General features: G+C 33.4%; 1 long non-coding RNA gene across 1 annotated transcript; it reads right to left on the reverse strand.

Moving 5' to 3' along the window:
* Positions 1-3: 3 nt before the first annotated feature.
* LOC141375780 (uncharacterized) lies at positions 4-1,125 on the reverse strand. The gene is made up of 3 exons (XR_012384587.1): positions 1,049-1,125; positions 856-907; positions 4-58 (listed from the first exon to the last, which is right to left on the reverse strand). It is a non-coding gene; the product is annotated as an uncharacterized lncRNA (long non-coding RNA).
* Positions 1,126-6,710: the final 5,585 nt, after the last annotated feature.

Raw genomic sequence — 6,710 nt, forward strand, 5'->3', positions numbered from 1 at the left:
AACCTCTGTAGAAGACAACTCTGTTTGTGTTGGTTAAAGCCACAGGCTCATGGAGGCGCTGAAAGAGAGAAGCAAAGAAAGATGAAGAAAACATTAAAAGCTTTAAGTCTCGCATAACAAACCATGTCCTCATAAACCATGAATAAACAGATTTAACAAAACAATAGCCTACTGCTAAGTCACATTCAGTAGACATACTTGGTCCTCATAAACCATGAGCAAACACACAGATATTAAAACAATAGCCTATTGATAGGTCAGCAAACTTGACATTGTTTCTCTTGATATCTCAATATTGTAAGCTATAAAAAAAGCTTTAAATATTAGTAATATTTGTTATTTCTCAAATGTGGTAAAAAACAATATTATTATAATATGTAGGCCTAGTAATGGTTAAAATGCTCAATTTTGCATAGATCTGGCATGTTAAACTTTAAATTGGTCTTTAATGCATAGGACAGAGATGACATCAGAATACAAATTCAAAATTCTGAAGATGAGTGTTAGATGTTTGCTTGCACTCTCTTATGGTCCACATGCAAATAGATCATTTTCACTGGTATAACCAGGCATTTGTCATCATCAGATTTCAACTTGCATTATTTTCATCATTTAACAACAGTAGTTTATACTGCCACTGTGTAAACGTTTAATCTTACACATAATACTCACCGTGTGAATAGAGGCTAATCTAAAGAAAAAACTTTGAATTGTTATATTGCGATTCTCAATATAATAATGTATCGCTACACCCATATTAAATGTATTATTATATAAAAATAACTGCACAGATACAGGAACAATAAGAAAATATCTCTTCAGATCAACATTTAAAAGACAATTATATAGACAAACCTCTTTGAAGCTCACTCTGTTCAGAATTCAAAGATAATGGCTCATGAAGAGACTGAAAAACATAATCAAAACACAGAAAATAAAGCTAAAACAACTCAAGTGTGTGCTAAACAGACATTATTAAACATTATATTTAATACTACATACGGTTCAAAATATGCCAATTTTTAAAATAAAATCCAATATACCCTACCTTTGCTTTTTCATGTTTGTTACAGGAGAGAAGGTCAACTCCTCCACATGACACACTCTAAAATTACAATTGTATGTTGTGATATCGTGCAGAACAATGTTTTAAAATTAAACACAAGGTACTTTTTTTTATACAAGATTAAAATTGTAACTCTGCCAAATAAAAACAGTTCTGTCAACACATGAACACTGACTCCACAGAGTATGCATCACAAACTTTTCTGGACAAACAGTGAAAACTGATACAGAAGAAACTAAATCATTGAAAAAATTCATTATGTTGGTTTAATAGTGCACAAAAAGTACACTGTACAGGAAACTGGCCCAAAACAATTATCTAATACTTTACTATTTGATAGTGTCAGGCCCGGATTAAGAACTCAAGAGGTCTGTATTAAAAAAAATAAGAATAGAATACATTTTTTTCAAAACAAATCTATAATATATTGCCCACATTTTTTAAATAAATTATATATATATATAGTCTACAAAGATTTAACTTATTTTTTAAGAAAATGAAAATTTTCTTATGAAAATGAAAATTGATGGTATAAGTACACTTGTTCAAGTTAACTGAAGCAGTACTAAAATATATATTTTAAAAGGTATTTATTACTATTCTCCACTGTGCTTTGCGAGAGCGCTTACTGAACAGCACGTTCGTTGACAAGACTGCCCAGGCACGAATGCAATGTGAGTGCAGGCCGTAGGGGGAGACGGAAGGGGGGAAAAGCATGCTTCAGCCTGGTTCATGGCAACTGTACAGTGCGAGTACGCCCTCAGACACACGATGAATCCAGTCTGCACTGCCATTAGCATCCTCCACCTGGTTAATGCTAGCTTGCACATAACATTACCATAACGTCTTCTATACTCACATTCTCCTCATCATGGGTCTGTTTGAAGGAGTGAATACATGAAACATGCCTCAATAAAGATGCACCCTCTCCTCTTTTTCTCTTGTGATTGCCAAATCCACTTGTTCACTCATTTTGATCTACGGCAAATACTACACTACAGTCCGCTCAATTCAGTGCAGGTTATTTCAAAACTTACAAGCACTTCACCAATTAAAGCATGCTGTTTAGTTAAAAAAAGTAAAGAAGGAAAGGAAAAAATCTGCATGCTTTTTATACATGGTGACATTTTCTGACAATTTAAATACAAGGATAATAATAATATATGATAGGGGTGTAACGATTTATCGTTGTACGATTTATTGCGATGCAAAAATGTCTCGATATGCATCGTGGCGTTATGACGATATGATTACGATATGACGTCCGTTTTCTCTTATTAGTTGAGCTGTTTGCACGGGAGCTACGTTCCACCTGCTGTCGCACGTGAGTTCAGATTGCAGCAGCAGTAATGTTAGCAAACCAAGATGAGTGGAGTTGAAATAGAGGATGGCCCATCCTCTCAAAATCAGACGTCTGGCAACATTTCGGTTGTACAGTAATTGCTTTAGACTCGTCCGCTTTTTGACACGCATACTGGGTCACACATCCTAAGTTTTAAAGTCTTCACAGTGATTTACATACTTTGCACAGCGACAGGGATACCTCCTAATGGTGTTGAAAGAGTCACATACTGTATTTATAAGGTACAATTCACCCTAAAATATCATTCTGTCTTCATATGATGTATTGGCGGCCGCAAAATCACACATGACATGAGCTGACCGTGAGCTGTTACTACAAAGGGCGGACTATGATAGACGCGTGCGTATGGCAAGCCGTTTTAACATTTAAAACCTTTGATCTGACTATCCATAAATATATTTAGAGATATCTCTAATTATATTTTGACTAGTCATAATTATAATTCGACTAGTCAAAATATAATTAGAGATATCTCTAAATGAATTTAATTAAATATGAATTACATATATTTATGGATAGTCAGAACAAAGGTTTAAATGCTAAAACGGCTTGCCATACGCGCGCGTCTGCTTCAGTGAACAGAACCTGCAGGTTGTGACTAATAAAGTAGTAAACAACATTCAGTTTGTGGAACAGAGTGATCTTTCAGGAGCAGCGTGGGAAGTTTGAACAGCACTTAGCAGTGTAAATGAAACCGAAAACGTACACATTATTTAAACAATCATATCGATTTTAGAGTTATGATTACGACGAGCTAACCCTTTAAAGCTAAATTTTAGTACAGAGGTACACAAAAATGCACGTCAACATGATACACTTGATAGCGCCGACATCAGCGACGCCGAAGAAATAGTAAACCTGCCTAAACTGCTAAAAAGAGTCACGACTGTCCTGTGTAATGATAAGACGGCCACCCTGTCACTCATGCCCAACATGAAGACAGCCATCCATAAAAACCTCTCAGACAGATACACATAAGTTCAGGATTATCTTATAGAACTGCTGATTACCTGGAAATGTAGATTTTTTTTTGCACACACAAAAAACGCAAGTGACCAAGCAAAGCCTTAAGCTCTCACTGTTAAATTCAATTGAATAGAAAGCTTATTTTTTTGCACCTTTACTTAAATTGTTCCTTAATTTTGTCTCTGTCATTTCAATAATATTTTTTAAGAAGTTTTTAAATTGTTTTATTTTCCAGAGACAGGCCTGTTTAATATATTTTCTAAAAGAAGGTTCAGTTTAACAAGTTGAAACAAAAGAAATACATAAAAAATAGTTTACTTGGTAAAATTTGCATTTCAGTTAAATTTTCAATTTTTATTCCAAATATCGTGATACATATCGAATCGTGAACACTATATCGTGATACACTTCGTATCGTGAGCTGAGTGTATCGTTACACCCCTAATATATGATATTGACTATTTGCTAAGAGGAAATGCCTAGTTTCTAAAAAAAAAATGTTTTTAAAGAGAGGGAGGCAACCTTTATTAAGACATGTGCAACCTATTAAATGCTCTTCAACAGAGCCATGAGGTAGGAGAATATGGGTGAAGTAGCGCTAGTTGTGGCAAATGATAATCGACAGGCTAACCAGGGTTTGGGAAAGGGCGACTAATAGTGGTGTAACGGATCCAAAATCTGCAGTTCGGATCACTCTACGTTTTTTGAGTTATGGATCGGACCATTTTTTGGATCAGCAAAAAAGGGAGGAGACAATTTGCTTTCCATTTATACAAAAATGTTACTGCATAAAACATTGCTTTTAACAAACAGAAAATAGAACCTGTAATTTTAATAAAAAATAAAAATCAGGAAATAACCAGCTAAAAAAAAGTATTCAATATGAAATATGATCTTTGCTACTGTTGCTGATAATGCAAAATGTATAGAAATCTTGCACAACATATATTTATCTTCAATTAATGATTCAACAATTCACACATAAAACTTCATGTTTCATTATACTGTAGGTGTATTATATTTGAAAACCTATTCAATTACATAGTTTTGATGTTTGTTTGTCGCCATCTGTTGGTTACACAATGTAGTTGCTTTCACCAGCATCTTGTTTCATTAAACAGTGATTTTATTCTTACCATAATGAATGCATTAATGCAGGCTAAACAAACAGTGACAAAAAAACACCTTAATAGCCAAAAGCATTTATGTAGGTCCCACAACGTCATCATTATATTTTACAGGGAAGCCAAAATGCTTTCATTCATGCAATTTGAATGACACGGGAGGCGATCTCTCTGCGATTGTTATAAATGTTGGATTAACCTACAAGTTCAAAAAAAGTTATTAATCTACGGGTCACGCGCATTCCGAACCGTGGGTTGTGATCCGTATCGATCACGGATCAACAGTGATCCGTTACACCCCTAGTGACTAACGTCACAAATAAATAAATACAAATGAATTCTATTAAGATGTTGCTAACATTTGAAAATAACTTTATTATATATTTAAAATAACTATTTAGAGAAATAAGATAAACATCATCAAAACACACGAGGCACTTGTGACTTTATTTAACATTTGCATTATTTTAATTTTTTTTTAAATGTTTCCTAAAAATAAATGTATTTCCCATCTGATATCCAATGGGGAGAAAAAAAATAAGAATAAGTTCAGCAGACGGTATATTAGAACTCGAGTTGATGATCAATCGCGTCAAAACATGTTGCTGTGCATTACAAGCTACACCACTGGCGCTATTTAGTTATGTTGTCTCTGTCGGTCAGACATCACTTGTCTGACAAAATTTGTGTAAATGGCTTATTCCATCAATGTGTGTTATTAACCATTGGTTAATCAGGCCCTGGATAGTGTACAATCTTTAATAGTTTTAACTTTTCACTAATATGGAAATCATTAATATTAGCATTTTTTAGACTCTTAAATTAAACATTAACATTTTAAAGTGTGGTTTTCAATTAGGACATTTCTTTTTATTATTATTATTATTATTTAAATGTTATTTTTTGACATTTATAATGTCTTGTCATCAAATCATCATTTTGTGTTAAATTAAACTCCTTTTTGCATCTTAACATTTTATACACTATGCTTATAATGAAACATTAACTGGGGACTACCTGCAGTAAGAAAAAACATGTACAAAACTTTGGTACTGATGTACCTCCACGTAAGCATGTCTTTATCCTTCCCCAACCTCACATGATGAGCAGCATCTTTCAAAGGATTTAATCCTCTGCTTTGACTCTTACCACCATTCATTCACTGTTAAAATATTATATAAGGTTAAACTTCACAGTTTATAATATCAATACAATACCACATATGCAAAGCAGTATTAATATATGTGACGTAGTGTAAAATTCTCTAAAGAAGACCAAAACAGAAAATAGTAATATAGTTATCAAATTTCATAATACAGTTATCACATTTCAAACCATTTAACAAAATATAAGTTAGTAGTGCACTATTTTGACAATTTGATCAAATAAAGTTATTTAACTTGGGTAAGTTAACCTCTTTTCATAATAAAAGTTCATTTATTCAAATGTACAGTTTAACTGAACACAAGTTTATCACAAAAAAACATTAGAAAAAATAAAACCACACATTTACATTACTAAATTCAAACATTTTGTTCAATCATGCTTAATAATTCAAGTTTAGTAAATTGTTTCTACGTCATATTTATGTTTAATATACCTTGTTACCATGTTATTTATACCATATTCGAATGGTCATTGCTTCTCACATAAAAGTATGTGTAGAAAAAAAATCACAGTTACATAGTGCATCAATCATAACGTTACATCTCATGGAATCAGACGGCGAATTGTTTACCGCGGAGGAGTGAGCTCTGCCCGGTTCTGGGTTAAATCGACACCGGCGCTTCCGAGCCAGATACAGGCCGAGCGCGTGCTATTATTAGCAAATACACATTTTGAAGAACTACGTCTGATGCTGCCATTACAAACACCTATTTCTAACGTTTATTTGTTCTCATCTTCTGTTCCCAGTCACTAATTATTATTGTCTAAAACAGTACGCGCCGGATATAAATATATAAATAAACTTGCTATTTTGAATAACAAGTGGAATAATACAGTACATATAATAATAAATAATTGATAGATTAGATTAGTAAATAGATTACATTGCGACTGCTGCAATTTGCGCTTTAATGTTTAGCTGGTCAACTGTATGGTATGGAAATGTTACATACCTACTATATGAACCCGTCTCATACAGCTGCCATTGCAAGGCTCAGACACTTTGTAGAGAGGAATTTAACAC

The sequence above is a fragment of the Danio rerio genome, chromosome 8 (assembly GCF_049306965.1).
Source record: "Danio rerio strain Tuebingen ecotype United States chromosome 8, GRCz12tu, whole genome shotgun sequence".
In the NCBI taxonomy this organism is placed as follows: domain Eukaryota; kingdom Metazoa; phylum Chordata; class Actinopteri; order Cypriniformes; family Danionidae; genus Danio; species Danio rerio.